Source organism: Triticum dicoccoides, chromosome 1A, assembly GCF_002162155.2.
Source record: "Triticum dicoccoides isolate Atlit2015 ecotype Zavitan chromosome 1A, WEW_v2.0, whole genome shotgun sequence".
Classification (NCBI taxonomy): domain Eukaryota; kingdom Viridiplantae; phylum Streptophyta; class Magnoliopsida; order Poales; family Poaceae; genus Triticum; species Triticum dicoccoides.
Window position 1 is genome coordinate 259,189,428 of NC_041380.1, and position 18,359 is coordinate 259,207,786.

The window sequence follows — 18,359 nt, forward strand, 5'->3', positions numbered from 1 at the left end:
AAGCAGGGATATCGTGGCGGCGACGGCATCCTTGTGGTGGACTTGTGTCCTCGGGCTCCGCCATTGCGACGGCGTCTGCTCCAGCGTCAGCGCGGAGCTTGGGAGGTAGTTCGGAAGCGGATCCAGATTGTGGTCTGCATCGACGACATCTGAAAGACGGAACGTGTGCTGGGTTCATGGTTGATGGATGGCAGGTATGGTTTCCTACTTCGGCGTCTTAGTCGTGGTGGGGTGTCAGATCTGGAGTTTGATGGCGTGTCCGGGGTGTTGCCCCAGTCTGATTCGTTCAACGGCAATGACTTCATCTTTGGTGAGCCACCTTGGAGGTCCGCAAAGCTGCATATCAGCGATGGAGCCGCGTCGAGCTCAGGTGAGAAGGTGATCCATCATTTTTTTCTTTAGTGGCTGCTGTGGTGGTGCCGGAGACAGCTGACAGATGTTGGTGTCAAACTTAGCGATGTTCTGCTATCTTTTTAGTTTTATCATGTCGATCTTTACGTGACTTGTAATTTGATTTTTATGATATAAATGAAACACGTATTACCATGAAAAAAACTTTTGTATAACTGTGTGCACGCAATGGCACTCGCTGGGAGACTTTGTTTGTCTCGTGGCCCGTTTTTGTTCACGCTAAGAATGGGATTATACTTTACTTTAAGGCATCTTTAATGGTAATTCATAAATTTTCTGCCGCACCTGTCCATAGGCAAAGGGATCAATCCACGAACATGGATGAAGAAGGACGACATCCAATGCTAATCTATATATATCCGCAAGTAAATTCAAATCACATCAGCCCCGGATCGTAAGCCCGATCACAACAAAGAAGCAAATATGCTTAGTTCTTACCTACCCAAATCCAAAAGAACATTACTTCAGCGGTCCGTGCATTTTTGCCATGTCGGCCCGACAATCCTAGCTGTCTGTTGGTCGATCAAGGTGGTGACGTCACTGCTGCGTTGGCAACTTCTGCCTCCGCGTTCGTGTCCTCATAGTCCATCGTCACCAACTCATTTTTCTGCCGCTGCAACATCTGGTAGCGGATGGATTGCACGATGATTCTTGTGTCGGCATCCAAAGAGTACATATTCAAGGTCAATATCTTGGCGTCTTCCGCATTGGTGACTGATGACCCACAAATATAGGGGATCAATTATAGCTTTTTTCGATAAGTAAGAGCGTTGAACCCAACGAGGAGCGGAAGGAAATGACAAGTGGTTTCCAGCAAAGTAATGTCTGCAAGTGCTGAAATTATAAGTAGTAGAGTAGTTTGATAACAAGGTAGTTTGTAACGAGCAAGTAACAATAGTAGTAACAAAAGTGCAGCAAGGTAGTCCAATCCTTTTGAGACAAAGGATATGCCAAAACGGTTTTTTATGATAAGCAAAGTGTTTTTAGGGTACATGGGAATTTCATCTAGTCACTTTCACCATTTTGATTCGATTTGTGTTCTCTTCTTTGATAATTTGATATGTGGGTGGACCGGTGCTTAGGTGTTGTTCTTACTTGAACAAACCTCCTACTTATGATAAACCCTCTCGCAAGCATCCGCAACTACGAGAAAAGTATTAAGAATAAATTCTAACCATAGCATTAAACTTTTGGATCCAATCGGTCCCTTACGAAAACAGCGCATAAACTGGGGTTTAAGCTTCTGTCACTCTCGCAGTCCATTATCTAATTGCTACTCCATACTGCATTCCCTTAGACCCAAATATGGTGAAGTGTCATGTAGTCGACGTTCACATGACACCACTAAGAGAATCACAACATACATACTATCAAAATATCAAACACATATAAGTTCACATGATTACTTGCAACATGGTTTCTCCCGTGACCTCAAGAACAAAAGTAACTACTCTTAAATGATAATCATGCTCAAGATCAAAGGGGTATTAAATAGCATATTGGATCTGAACATATAATCTTCCACCAAATAAACCATATAGTAATCAACTACAAGATGTAATCAACACTACTAGTCACCCACAAGCACCAATCTATAGTTCCGGTAACAAGATTGAACACAAGAGATGAACTAGGGTTTGAGATGAGATGATGATGTTGAAGATGTTGATGGAGATTGCCCTTCCCAAGATGGGAGAGTTGTTGGTGATGATGATGACGATGATTTCCCCCTCCGGGAGTTCCCCCGACAGAATTGCTCCACCGGAGGGCAAAAGTGCTCCTGCCCAAGTTCCGCCTCGAGCGGCGGCGCTCCATCCCAAAAGTCCTCTTCTTATTTTTTCTAGGTCAAAATGACATATACCAGAAGATGGGCACCGGAGGTGGTCCTGGGTGAGCACAACCCACCATGGCGCACCTGGGCTCCCTGGTGTGCCCAGGGGGGTTGTGCCCACCTGGTGGGCCCCCTCTGGTAGTTATTTGCTCCAATATTCATCATATATTTAATAAAAAATCTCCGTGAAGTTTCAGCTTGTTTGAAGTTGTGCAGAATAGGTGGCCTGACGTAGCTTTTCCAGGGCTAGATTTCCAGCTGCCGGAATTTTCCCTCTTTATGTGTACCTTGTAAATTATGAGAGAAAAGTCATTAGAATTACTCCAAAAAGCATTATTATGGATAAAAACATCATAAATAATAATAAGAAAACATGATACAAAATGGACGTATCAGTGGAGATCTTCACCCTTTTTTCCTCGAGCGTGACCTTCCTCTCTTCGATCATGATCCTCCTTTCTTCGAGCTTGATCTTCTTGTCCGTTGCCTACATCAACAATTTGAATCTCTTCGCCTTCCTCTCCTCCTTGATTTCCGAGCGCTTCACGCATGCCTCCTCCTTCTTCATCAAGATGTCCCCGAACCCCTCTGACAGCTTGGCCGCCACACCTTCTTTATTCGTCCTCTCCTCCTCCCACTTCTTCCCTCGTAAATTTCTTCTAACCTTCTTTGGCGGTTCTTGGATTGGGTCGGTATGGTCACCGTTTTCTTTCTCGTTTGCTTGGGCAGCGGTCTTGGCAATGAAAAGGCTCCACTTCGGTTGCTCATTCAACTTCAACCAACAATGCATGACGGTGAAGGACTTCTTCTTCAACTTCTTGTACACCACACAAGCACGAGTAGGCTACAAAGTGAAACATTGCCGACAATGCATATCCGTCTAGCGAGCAACAAAACAATACATACGTGTTTGGTTGCCTGCATTAGCACCAATCAAGCCCGCGCGGGGAAAACATCTGTTTGGTTGCGTGGGCTGCATCTACATCTCGGGCTGCATGGAACTTAAAGCAGTCCTAGACTAGCCCTGCGAGCGACAGCCGAGTTGGCAATTTCTCCACCACTATTAGTGAAATGAGCCACTAACCGATGGGCCCCACTGGTCAGGTTTGACCCTGGACGACATAGTCGACCTGCTACGTCATGCTGATATCATAATTATTTTCTGGCGTTTTTATATATCACAAATGATTTATAGAAAATTGACTAACCTTAGAAAAATCACAGAAAAACAACCGTAGCTTGTGTTTAAATAATTTATATATGAAAAATGGTCAGAAAAATCCAAATGATCCATCTGTAATAATTTCATGCCTATTTAAGTAATTTTTATTTACTATATAAGTGAAAACAACTAAATGGCATTTTAAAATGCTTAAATTGGAGTTGTATTTGAACCTTTCATTCAAATGGACTTCATCCAAATTGTTTCTAGATGCATTAGCACCATTCATAGCATTTTGACATGTCATGATCATGCATCATATTGTTGCATTTGATGTATATTGATTGCCTCTCTGGTACCGTTCTTCTCAATAGGTTCTGCCCCTGCGAGTGGCACCGACTACCTATCTGAGGAACAATGCTCCCATGCTGATCTTCTAGGCAAGCAAACCCCCTTGATCATTCCGATGCAATCCCACTCTCTCGCTCTTGATCTCTATTTATTGCATTAGGACAAAAACGATTCAATTGTTACATGTTGCAGTAGTTGAACCCATTCCTTTGCATGACTTATCTAAATAGCCAAACCTTTCTAGCATGATTAGGAGTTGTTTGAGCCATGTGGTGAATTCATCCATGCCACACTTGCTATTGCTTAGAGTTGTGTCATATCTGATTCATCCAGGATCAATTAGAATGGTTGTGATCATGTCCTACTATTGAGAGTTAAGTGTGTGAACACATTTTGGTAAAGGTGGCGATGAGAGGCCATGTAGGAGTACATTTTGGTCGAGCGAACATATCCCTTTGAAGGGAGTTCGTACTCCTGCAGCCGCTTCCAGGAGTCCGGAGGCGCCGGATACATTAATGGGCATGTTGCAGGATGCGTCCATCTCAGAGGAACATCGTACCTTAATGGTTATGGTAATTGAGAGGATTCTGTCCGCGAGAAGCGGATTGAATGAAGCCTTCACGGGCCTACTAAGAGGCTTTGAGGTATGCAATGTAATATCTTAACCGCTGTTTACATACAGAATGTGCCTGTGTATAGATAGTAGCCCCTGAGACTCTGGTCGGCTTCCACAGGGAGGCGATCAGAGGATCCAAAAGATATGCTCAGGAAATGACATGATTAATTTGAAAACAGACTAGTATGTCAATGGTGACTGCCCATGCTGCGGAAGTTGCTGATTTAAGGCGGAAACTTGAGTCAGCGGATGAGGACATTACTCTTATTAACAGGCGGCTTGAGGAGACACAAGGTATGTTTTGGGGCAGTCAGCTTATGCATGTATACTAATATGAGCACGAAGCTGAAAATTATATATTGGGACATGCATAATTGTAGATGGTGCTGCTGCAGTTGAGACCCTTCGGGCTGAACTTGCCCGGGCCAAGGAGCAAGCCAGAGTGAGCAATGCGGCTGTCAATAAGGCAGCTGCTGAGTTAAAGGCCGAACAAGCCGCTCGGCGCTAGTGCGAGGAGAGAATATCTATCATGGCACGAGAGCTGAAGGATGCCACTAGCCAATGCGAATCACTCGATAAGGATAACAAAGCCAAGGTAGACGAACTCAACAAGGCTTTACAAGAGGCACGAGAGGCACGGTCCGAGTCTAGAGCGGCTCGGGAGGAGATCTGGCAAGCTGGGGAGATAGCGGCTGGTAAGCCCTTTCTACTACAAACTAAATTCGGCGACCCGAAGTATGCCCTGCTTAATCAATTGTGGAGTTCTCCAGACTCATTCTTGGACCCGCCGAAGAGTGCCGCTGATGCGGTGCAGTTTTATCAAGCGCAAGACGAACGTGCAGTGGAGAAGCTTTTCTGGTCACAGTTCAACGTGCCAAAGCATCCATCATTGCTGAACGAACAAATGGCCTAGTGGGCCAAGCTCCATAAGGTGTCTGGAGCTGCCATGAAGGAAGTCGTGGTCCGGCTGTGGCCAACTGAGCCAATTCTGAATAGTTATTTCAGTTTGGTGCAGCGACTTGTTAATGCGGTACCGTGTATCGACGCCGTTAAACGGTCAGCGTGCATTGAAGGTGCACGGATGGCCTTTGCCCGCGTCAAGATGTACTGGGCAAAAATGAAGGCCGCAAATGTTGCAGCAAATAGTCCGCCCGAGGGCAAGGACCATCGCACACCGGAGCATTATTTTGAAGATGTCCTAGAGGGCGCCCGCTTGATAGAGGGTCAGTGCTTGAAGAATATTATGTTCCAGTGAATGTATCGAAATTGTGATAACAAATATTATGATATATTAAGGCCGTGTTATATTTATGCCTTTTGCCTGAAAGGCATTTCCTCCCGTGCTGCCGTTTTTTTTATAATCTGAAGGTTTGTCAGTCGTCGGCTTCAGCCCCCTCGCATATAATGCGGGGGTGTTCGGAATAGAAACTGACTACACTTGACCCAATGTCTTGGTCCGTGAAGGAGGTGTCAGTGCAGCGAACTAGGCAATCGGACTATAGGGCTTTAACACCTTCACTTAGCCATAGGAGTTTGATGGTGGGTCTACGATATAGCCCCTTGTATGTACGTGGTTATGCGAATACGGCTGCGCTACATAGGTGACCGAAAAACGGTCCTTCATGTTATACGGAAGAAATCAAAAAAGATTTTATTAAGTCGCCGAGTGGTTGACCAGCTCTCGCCGTATCATGACAGTCAGTTTTTGGCTTTCTCTACTGAGGTGCTTAACCAGGTGAACCGGAAACACAATCGCAGTAGTTCTCCCTTTACTACCCTAGCCGGTAGAGCGGAACGTAAGGTAGTAAGCATAGGAGCCAGGCAACCCAACTATTGACCAAAGACATGATTCGGAGCTGATGCATATAATGCCAAAACTCATGATGCCGAAGTATGCTATAGAGCTGTTCGGACTTGTTGGCAATTTAATATGTTGCCGTATCGAGCCCCTGGCGATTAGTGCCGAGGTGTATATGTGAAACCATCGAAAAGGTAAAATACAGTTTCTATGAGGAAAAAATAAGTACTGAAGATGGATTATGTCCACTGGAATCTGATTGATACGTCGAGTGCAATCTTACAGATTATAAAACCTCTACCCGGGTCATTTTACATGCCAGGGGTCGAAGGCTAAGGAAAAAGGCTATATCCAGGTTTTAAATAGAGTGTTTGGTCTACAAAAAATCTTTTGAACCTCTTGTCGCACGTCTGCTGCCTTTGCCTTAGTGAAGAGGATTCCTTAAAAGGAGCAATCTTTGGTTTCCTGGACGAAATTGAGCTCCTAAAGAGTCCTTGCATGTCCATAGGACGAGCAAGTTTTGATTCATGTGTCACAAAAGATAAGAAATAGTTTGAAAAGAAGGGAGAAAAGTTGTAGGAGGACGAACCATGCTGTAGGCCGATCCGCATTGTGCCTCTGCCGACGACCAAGGCATTTTAAGTGCATAATTATGCATGCGGCGATGCGAACTTCGCGGGCATATGCGGCGAACGACAAAGGCAGAACTACTAATTCAACTTGAAAATTGATCGGTCTTGTGTAGTAGAGGACGGTGGCTTAATGGCCGATAATTATGCGGTTTAACGAGTCCGCTTTGTACTTCGGCTGTGATGGTCGTGGTATACTCCTCAGAACGAAGGGGTGTACCGTGTTTCCATTGATCGTTATGACGCCGCATGGACCGGGCATCTTAAGCTTTAGATAGGCGTAGTGTAGGATCGGATTGAAACGAGCGAACGCGGTCCGCCCAAGCAGTGCATGGTATCCACTGCAGAACGGAACAATATCGAAGATCAAGGCTTTGCTTCGGAAGTTGTCCGGTGAACCAAAGACGACTTCCAGTGTGATTGAGCCCGTACATTGAGCTTCTTCGCCAGGTATTACACCTTTGAAGGCAGTTGTGGTGGGCTTGATCCTTGAGGGATCAATGCCCATTTTGCAAACAGTGTCTTGATAGAGCAAATTAAGGCTACTGCAGCCGTCCAGAAGGACTCGTGTGAGATGGAATCCATCGATGATTGGGTCAACGACCAAAGCTGCCGAACCTTTGTGATGGATACCTGTTGGGTGGTCATTGCAATCACAAGTGATCAAACAGGCTGCCCATGGGTTAAATTTTGGTACGACCGGCTTTATGGCATGGTCGTCTTGTGGTACGCGCTTGCGCTCCCTCGTAGGGATATGCGTCACAGATATCATGTTTACTGTTTTTAATTTGGGGGGAAATTGCTTTTGTCCCCCGGTGTTTGGCTGGCGAGTCTCCTCGTCTTCGCTGTCACTAGGCAGCCCCCTCCCTTTGTGTTCGGCGTTGAGCTTGCCTGCTTGTTTGAAAACCCAACAATTTCTGTTGGTATGGTTGGCGGGTTTGTCAGGGCTGCCATGAATTTGACAGGGCCGATCCAATATCCTGTCCAAACTGGATGGGCCATCTTTTTTTTGCCTTGAATGGCTTCTTCCGTTGACCGAATTTGGAACCACTGAATCCGGCATTGACCGACGTGTCTTGGGTTCCTACATTATTGTTTCGACACTTGTTTTTATTGCGTCGAGGCTTGCCATTGCCGTCCCTGACCTCAAAGGTGCCAGGATTGCTGGTGATGTTGTTTCGGCGAGCCAGCCAGCTGTCTTCTCCCGCACAGAAGTGGGTCATCAGTGCGGTAAGAGCTGCCATAGACTTTGGTTTTTCTTAGCCGAGGTGACGGGCCAGCCATTCATCTCGGACTCTATGATTAAAAGCCGCTATGGCTTCGGCATCCGGGCAGTCGATGATTTGGTTCTTTTTAATTAAGAACCTAGTCCAGAGCTTCCTGGCGGACTCTTTGGGCTGCTGGATGATGTGACTGAGGTCATCAGCATCCGGAGGCCGGACATATGTACCTTGGAAGTTGTCGAGAAAGGTGTCTTCCAGGTCTTCCCAGTTGCCAATAGAGTTTTTTGGGAGGCTGTTTAGCCAGTGCCGGGTTGGTCCCTTTAATTTTAGTGGGAGGTATTTGATGGCATGAAGATCATCACTGCAGGCCATATGAATATGGAGAAGAAAATCCTCAATCCATACCGCGGGATCTGTTGTTCCATCATACGATTTGATATTCATAGGTTTGAACCCTTCTGGGAATTCATGCTCCATTACTTCATCAGTGAAGCAGAGGGGGTGTGCGGCGCCTCTATATCGGGCCAAGTCGCGACGCAGCTCGGATGGAGTCCGTCTGCGGTTTTCAGCCCGGGCGTGATTATGCTTGTCATGTCCGGCTAGATAGTCGCCGTCGCGCGTCGGTGCACGCCCCGCGATCCGTAGATCGATTTGGTCTGACCTGCTCTATTGTCCAGGTCTTGCTGCAGGTCATGTGTATATCCCCGAGCCGTTATGTCTCTACCTTTACGGTGAGGTAGTATGGGCTAGTGTTCGGCTTTAGTTGCCGTTTTGTCCTGGCCACGAGGTGGTCAGTCAGCCGCATTACGCACTGACGGCGCGGGCTCGAGGGCCTCATCGTCAAATTGGGGTAGCAGTTTACACTTCGGGTAACTTTTGATTGGGCGCTCGAGGCCGTATTCCTCGGCTGCTAGGACATTAGTCCACCTATCGTTGACCAGATCTTGATCAGCTTGAAGCTGTTGCTGCTTCTTTCTTAGGCTCCTTGCAGTGGCAATTAGCCGATGCTGAAACGGCTCCTACTCGAGAGGTTCCTCAGGTATGATAAAGTCTTTGTCACCGAGGCTCACCTCGTCCCCGAAGAGTGGGAGACAATTACTGTCCTCCGAGTCTTCGTTTACGGCCTGTTCATTAGGGCTAACTTGCCCATCTTCCCGATCGTCCTGTTCGAAAGTTAGCTCGACGGGGTCTTCTTTGTCTTCGGCATTGCTCGGAGTGTTGTTGTCTGATACGTCTCCAACGTATCTATAATTTTTGATTGCTCCATGCTATATTATCTACTGTTTTGGATGTTTATGGACTTTATTATACACTTTTATATCATTTTTGGGACTAACCTATTAACCCAGAGCCCAGTGCCAGTTTCTGTTTTTACATTGTTTTAGGGTTTCGAAGCAAAGGAAAATCAAACGGAGTCCAATTGACCTGAAACTTCATGGAACTCATTTTTGGAAGGAAAGAAGCCCAGAAGACTTGAAGTGCACGTAAGGGAAGCCTCGAGGAGGCCACGAGGTAGGGGGGCGCGCCCACCCCCCTGGGTGCGCCCTCCACCCTTGTGGGCCCCTCGTGGCCCCCCTGACGTACTTCTTCCGCCTATATATCTCCATATACCCTAAAAACATCCGAGAGCACAATAGATCGGGAGTTCCGCCTCCAGAAGCCTCCGTAGCCACCGAAAGCCAATCTAGACCCGTTCCGGCACCCTGCCGGAGGGGGGAATCCCTCTCCGGTGGCCATCTTCATCATCCCGGTGCTCTCCATGACGAGGAGGGAGTAGTTCTCCCTCGGGGCTGAGGGTATGTACCAGTAGCTATGTGTTTGATCTCTCTCTCTCTCTCTCTCGTGTTCTTGAGGTGATACGATCTTGATGTATCGCGAGCTTTGCTATTATATTTGGATCCTATGATGTTTCTTCCCCCTCTACTCTCTTGTAATGGATTGAGTTTCCCCTTTGAAGTTATCTTATCGGATTGAGTCTATAAAGATTTGAGAACACTTGATGTATGTCTTGCCGTGCATATCTGTGGTTACAATGGGATATCACGTGATTCACTTGATGTATGTTTTGGTGACCAACTTGCGGGTTCGCCCATGAACCTATGCATAGGGGTTGGCACACGTTTTCGTTGTGATTCTCCGGTAGAAACTTTGGGGCACTCTTTGAGGTTCTATGTGTTGGTTGAATAGAGGAATCTGAGATTGTGTGGTGCATATCGTATAATCATACCCACGGATACTTGAGGTGACATTGGAGTATCTAGGTGACATTAGGGTTTTGGTTGATTTGTGTCTTAAGGAGTTATTCTAGTATGAACTCTAGGGCTGTTTGTGACACTTATAGGAATAGCCCAACCGATTGATTGGAAAGAATAACTTTGACGTGGTTTCGTACCCTACCATAATCTCTTCGTTTGTTCTCCGCTATTAGTGACTTTGGAGTGACTCTTTGTTGCATGTTGAGGGATAGTTATGTGATGCAATTATGTTATTATTGTTGAGAGGACTTGCACTAGTGAAAGTATGAACCCTAGGCCTTGTTTACTAGCATTGCAATACTGTTTATGCTCACTTTTATCCTTAGTTACCTTGCTGTTTTTATATTTTCAGATTACAAAAACTATTATTTACTATCCATATACCACTTGTTGTTGGGGAACGTAGTAATTTCAAAAAAATTCCTACGCACACGCAAGATCATGGTGATGCATAGCAACGAGAGGGGAGAGTGTTGTCTACGTACCCTCATAGACCAAAAGCGGAAGCGTTAGCACAACGCGGTTGATGTAGTCGTACGTCTTCAGGCCCGACCGATCAAGCATCGAAACTACAGCACCTCCGAGTTCTAGCACACGTTCAGCTCGATGACGATCCCCGGTCTCCGGTCCAGCAAAGTGTCGGGGAAGAGTTCCGTCGGCACGACGACGTGGTGACGATCTTGATGTTCTACCGTCACAGGGCTTCGCCTAAGCACCGCTACAATATTATCGAGGATTATGGTGGAGGGGGGCACCGCACACGGCTAAGAGAACGATCACGAAGATCAACTTGTCTGTCTTGAGGTGCCCCCCTGCCCCTGTATATAAAGGAGCAAGGGGGAGAGGCTGGTCGGCCCTTGGGGCGCGCCAAGGAGGGGGGAGTCCTCCTCCTAGTAGGAGTAGGACTCCCCTTTCCTAGTCCAACTAGGAAGAGAGAATGGGGACGGAAAGAGAGGGAGAGGGAGAGGGAAAGAGGGGTCGCACCCCCCTCCCCTAGTCCAGTTCAGACTCCCCATGGGAGGGGGCGCGCCACCTCCTGGGCTGCTTCCCTCTCTCTCCCCTCAGGCCCACTAAGGCCCAATACTTCCCCGGGGGGTTCCGGTAACCCTTCCGGCACTCCGGTTTTCTCCAAAATCACCCGAAACACTTCTGGTGTCCGAATATAGCCGTCCAATATATCGATCTTTATGTCTCGACCATTTCGAGACTCCTCGTCATGTCTGTGATCATATCCGGGACTCCGAACAACCTTCGGTACATCAAAATATATAAACTCATAATGAAACTGTCATCGTAACGTTAAGCGTGCGGACCCTACGGGTTCGAGAACAATGTAGACATGACCGAGACATGTCTCCGGTCAATAACCAATAGCGGAACCTGGATGCTCATATTGGCTCCTACATATTCTACGAAGATCTTTTATCGGTCAGACCGCATAACAACAATGTTGTTCCCTTTGTCATTGGTATGTTACTTGCCCGAGATTTGATCGTCGGTATCTCAATACCTAGTTCAATCTCGTTACCGGCAAGTCTCTTTGCTTGTTCCGTAATACATCATCCCGCAGCTAACTTATTAGTTGCAATGCTTGCAAGGCTTATGTGATGTGCATTACTGAGAGGGCCCAGAGATACCTCTCCGACAATCGGAGTGACAAATCCTAATCTCGAAATATGCCAACCCAACAAGTACCTTCGGAGACACCTGTAGAGCACCTTTATAATCACCCAGTTACGTTGTGACGTTTGGTAGCACACAAAGTGTTCCTCCGGTAAACGGGAGTTGCATAATCTCATAGTCATAGGAACATGTATAAGTCATGAAGAAAGCAATAGCAACAAACTAAACGATCAAGTGCTAAGCTAACGAAATGGGTCAAGTCAATCACATCATTCTCCTAATGATGTGATCCCGTTAATCAAATGACAACTCGTGTCTATGGTTAGGAAACTTAACCATCTTCGATCAACGAGCTAGTCAAGTAGAGGCATACTAGTGACACTATGTTTGTCTATGTATTCACACATGTATTATGTTTCCGGTTAATACAATTCTAGCATGAATAATAAACATTTATCATGATATAAGGAAATAAGTAATAACTATATTATTGCCTCTAGGGCATATTTCCTTCAGTCTCCCACTTGCACTAGAGTTAATAATCTAGATTACACAATAATGATTCTAACACCCATGGAGCCTTGGTGTTGATCATGTTTTGCTCGTGGAAGAGGCTTAGTCAGCGGGTCTGCAACATTCAGATCCGTATGTATCTTGCAAATTTCTATGTCTCCCACTTGGACTAAATCCAGAATGGAATTGAAGCGTCTCTTGATGTGCTTGGTTCTCTTGTGAAATCTGGATTCCTTTGCCATGGCAATTGCACCAGTATTGTCACAAAAGATTTTCATTGGACCCGATGCACTAGGTATGACACCTAGATCGGATATGAACTCCTTCATCCAGACTCCTTCATTTGTTGCTTCCGAAGCAGCTATGTATTCTGCTTCACATGTAGATCCCGCCACGACGCTTTGTTTTGAACTGCACCAACTGACAGCTCCTCCGTTTAGTAAAAATACGTATCCGGTTTGTGATTTAGAATTGTCTGGATCAGTGTCAAAGCTTGCATCAACGTAACCATTTACGATGAGCTCTTTGGCACCTCCATATACGAGAAACATATCCTTAGTCCTTTTCAGGTATTTCAGGATGTTCTTGACCGCTGTCCAGTGATCCACTCCTGGATTACTTTGGTACCTCCCTGCTAGACTTATAGCAAGGCACACATCAGGTCTGGTACACAGCATTGCATACATGATAGAGCCTATGGCTGAAGCATAGGGAACATCTTTCATTTTCTCTCTATCTTCTGCGGTGGTCGGACGTTGAGTCTTACTCAACTTCACACCTTGTAACACAGGAAAGAACCCTTTCTTTGCTTGATCCATTTTGAACTTCTTCAAAACTTTGTCAAGGTATGTGCTTTGTGAAAGTCCAATTAAGCGTCTTGATCTATCTCTATAGATCTTAATGCCCAATATGTAAGCAGCTTCACCGAGGTCTTTCATTGAAAAACTCTTATTCAAGTATCCCTTTATGCTATCCAGAAATTCTATATTATTTCCAATCAATAATATGTCATCCACATATAATATCAGAAAATGCTACAGAGCTCCCACTCACTTTCTTGTAAATACAGGCTTCTCCAAAAGTCTGTACAAAACCAAATGCTTTGATCACACTATCAAAGCGTTTATTCCTACTCCGAGAGGCTTGCACCAGTCCATAAATGGATCTCTGGAGCTTGCACACTTTGTTAGCTCCCTTTGGATCGACAAAACCTTTTGGTTGCATCATATACAACTCTTCTTCCAGAAATCCATTCAGGAATGCAGTTTTGACATCCATTTGCCAAATTTTATAATCATAAAATGCGGCAATTTCTAACATGATTCGGACAGACTTAAGCATCGCTACGGGTGAGAAGGTCTCATCGTAGTCAATCCCTTGAACTTGTTGAAAACCTTTTGCAACAAGTCGAGCTTTATAGACAGTAACATTACCGTCAGCGTCGGTCTTCTTCTTGAAGATCCATTTATTCTCAATTGCTTGTCGATCAACGGGCAAGTCAACCAAAGTCCACACTTTGTTCTCATACATGGATCCCATCTCAGATTTCATGGCTTCTAGCCATTTTGCGGAATCTGGGCTCACCATCGCTTCTTCATAGTTCGTAGGTTCATCATGATCTAGTAGCATGACTTCCAGAACAGGATTACCATACCACTCTGGTGCGGATCTTACTCCGGTTGATCTACAAGGTTCTGTAGTAACTTGATATGAAGTTTCATGATCATTATCATTAGCTTCCTCACTAATTGGTGTAGGTGTCACAGAAACCGGTTTCTGTGATGTACTACTTTCCAATAAGGGAGCAGGTATAGTTACCTCATCAAGTTCTACTTTTCTCCCACTCACTTCTTTCGAGAGAAACTCCTTCTCTAGAAAAACTCCGAATTTAGCAACAAAAGTCTTGCCTTCGGATCTGTGATAGAAGGTGTACCCAACAGTCTCCTTTGGGTATCCTATGAAGACACATTTCTCCGATTTGGGTTCGAGCTTATCAGGTTGAAGCTTTTTCACATAAGCATCGCAGCCCCAAACTTTCAGAAACGACAACTTTGGTTTCTTGCCAAACCATAGTTCATAAGGCGTCGTCTCAACGGATTTCGATGGTGTCCTATTTAACGTGAATGCAGCCGTCTCTAAAGCATAACCCCAAAACGATAACGGTAAATCAGTAAGAGACATCATAGATCGCACCATATCTAATAAAGTACGATTACGACATTCGGACACACCATTACGTTGTGGTGTTCCGGGTGGCGTGAGTTTGCGAAACTATTCCGCATTGTTTCAAATGTAGACCAAACTCGTAACTCAAATATTCTCCTCCACGACCAGATTGTAGAAACTTTATTTTCTTGTTACGATGATTTTCAACTTCACTCTGAAATTCTTTAAACTTTTCAAATGTTTCAGACTTATGTTTCATTAAGTAGATATACCCATATCTGCTTAAATCATCTGTGAAGGTGAGAAAATAACGATATCCGCCACGAGCCTCAACATTCATTGGACCACATACATCTATATGTATGATTTCCAACAAATCCATTGCTCTCTCCATAGTACCGGAGAATGGCGTTTTAGTCATCTTACCCATGAGGCACGGTTCGCAAGTACCAACTGATTCATAATCAAGTGGTTCCAAAAGTCCATCAGTATGGAGTTTCCTCATGCGCTTTACACCGATATGACCTAAATGGCAGTGCCACAAATAAGTTGCACTATCATTATCAACTCTGCATCTTCTGATTTCAACACTATGAATATGTGTATCACTACTATCGAGATTCATCAAAAATAGACCACTCTTCAAGGGTGCATGACCATAAAAGATATTACTCATATAAATAGAACAACCATTATTCTCTGATTTAAATGAATAACCGTCTCGCATCAAACAAGATCCAGATATAATGTTCATGCTCAACGCTGGCACCAAATAACAATTATTTAGGTCTAATACTAATCCCGAAGGTAGATGTAGAGGTAGCGTGCCGACCGCGATTACATCGACTTTGGAACCATTTCCCACGTGCATCGTCACCTCGTCCTTAGCCAATCTTCGCTTGATCCGTAGCCCCTGTTTCGAGTTGCAAATGTTAGCAACAGAACCAGTATCAAATACCCAGGTGCTACTGCGAGCATTAGTAAGGTACACATCAATAACATGTATATCACATATACCTTTGTTCACTTTGCCATCCTTCTTATCCGTCAAATACTTGGGACAGTTCCGCTTCCAGTGACCAGTCTGCTTGCAGTAGAAGCACTTAGTCTCAGGCTTAGGTCCAGACTTAGGTTTCTTCTCCTGAGCAGCAACTTGTTTGCTGTTCTTCTTGAAGTTCCCTTTCTTCTTCCCTTTGCCCTTTTTCTTGAAACTGGTGGTCTTATTGACCATCAACACTTGATGCTCCTTCTTGATTTCTACCTCCGCGGCTTTTAGCATTGTGAAGAGCTCGGGAATAGTCTTATTCATCCCTTGCATATTATAGTTCATCACGAAGCTTCTGTAGCTTGGTGGCAGTGATTGAAGAACTCTGTCAATGACACTATCAACAGGAAGATTAACCCCCAGTTGAGTCAAGTGATTATGATACCTAGACATTTTGAGTATATGTTCACTGACAGAACTATTCTCCTCCATCTTGCAGCTATAGAACTTATTGGAGACTTCATATCTCTCAATCCGGGCATTTGCTTGAAATATTAACTTCAACTCCTGGAACATCTCATATGCTCCATGACGTTCAAAACGTCGTTGAAGACCCGGTTCTAAGCCATAAAGCATGGCACACTGAACTATCGAGTAGTCATCAGCTTTGCTCTGCCAGACGTTCATAACATCTGGTGTTGCTCCTGCAGCAGGCTTGGCACTTAGCAGTGCTTCCATGATGTAATTCTTCTGTGCAGCAATGAGGATAATCCTCAAGTTACGGACCCAGTCCGTGTAATTGCTACCATCATCTTTCAACTTTGCTTTCTCTAGGAACGCATTAAAACTCAATGGAACAACAGCACGAGCCATCTATCTACAATCAAACATAGACAAACAAGATACTATCAGGTACTAAGTTCATGATAAATTTAAGTTCAATTAATCATATTACTTAAGAACTCCCACTTAGAAAGATGTCCCTCTAATCCTCTAAGTGATCACGTGATCCAAATCTACTAAACCTTGTCCGATCATCACGTGAGATGGAGTAGTATCAATGGTGAACATCAATATGTTGATCATATCTACTATATGATTCACGCTCGACCTTTCGGTCTCCGTGTTCCCAGGCCATATCTGTTATATGCTAGGCTCGTCAAGTTAAACCTGAGTATTCCATGTGTGCAACTGTTTTGCACCCGTTGTATTTGAACGTAGAGCCTATCACACCCAATCATCACGTGGTGTCTCAGCACGAAGAACTTTCGCAACGGTGCATACTCAGGGAGAACACTTATACTTTGATAATTTAGTGAGGGATCATCTTATAATTCTACCATCAATCAAAGCAAGATAAGATGCATAAAAGATAAACATCACATACAATCAATATAAGTGATATGATATGGCCATCATCATCTTGTGCTTGTGATCTCCATCTTCGAAGCACCGTCATGGTCACCATTGTCACCGGCGCAACACCTTGATCACCATCGTAGCATCATTGTCGTCTCGCCAATCTTATGCTTCCACGACTATCGCTACCGCTTAGTGATAAAGTAAAGCATTACAGCGCAATTGCATTGCATACAATAAAGCGACAACCATATGGCTCCTGCCAGTTGCCGATAACTCGGTTACAAAACATGATCATCTCATACAATAAAATTTAGCATCATGTCTTGACCATATCACATCACAACATGCCCTGCAAAAACAAGTTAGACGTCCTCTACTTTGTTGTTGCAAGTTTTACGTGGCTGCTACGGGCTTAGCAAGAACCGTTCTTACCTACACATCAAAACCACAACGATAGTTTGTCAAGTTGGTGTTGTTTTAACCTTCGCAAGGACCAGGCGTAGCCACACTCAGTTCAACTAAAGTTGGAGAAACTGACACCCGCCAGCCACCTGTGTGCAAAGCACGTCGGTAGAACCAGTCTCGCGTAAGCGTACGCGTAATGTCGGGCCGGGCCGCTTCATCCAACAATACCGCCGAACCAAAGTATGACATGCTGGTAAGCAGTATGACTTATATCGCCCACAACTCACTTGTGTTCTACTCGTGCATAACATCAATGCATAAAACCTAGGCTCTGATGCCACTATTGGGGAATGTAGTAATTTCAAAAAAATTCCTACGCACACGCAAGATCATGGTGATGCATAGCAACGAGAGGGGAGAGTGTTGTCTACGTACCCTCGTAGACCGGAAGCGGAAGCGTTAGCACAACGCGGTTGATGTAGTCGTACGTCTTCACGGCCCGACCGATCAAGCACTGAAACTACGGCACCTCCGAGTTCTAGCACACGTTCAGCTCGATGACGATCCCCGGACTCCGATCCAGCAAAGTGTCGGGGAAGAGTTCCGTCAGCACGATGGCGTGGTGACAATCTTGATGTTCTACCATCGCAGGGCTTCGCCTAAGCACCGCTACAATATTATCAAGGATTATGGTGGAGGGGGGCACCGCACACGGCTAAGAGAACGATCACGAAGATCAACTTGTCTGTCTAGAGGTGCCCCCCTGCCCCTGTATATAAAGGAGCAAGGGGGAGAGGCTGGCCGGCCCTTGGGGCGCGCCAAGGAGGGGGGAGTCCTCCTCCTAGTAGGAGTAGGACTCCCCTTTCCTAGTCCAACTAGGAAGAGAGAAGGGGGAAGGAAAGAGAGGGAGAGGCAGAGGGAAAGAGGGGTCGCACCCCCTCCCCTAGTCCAATTCGGACTCCCCATGGGAGGGGGCGCGCCACCTCCTGGGCTGCTTCCCTCTCTCTCCCCTCAGGCCCACTAAGGCCC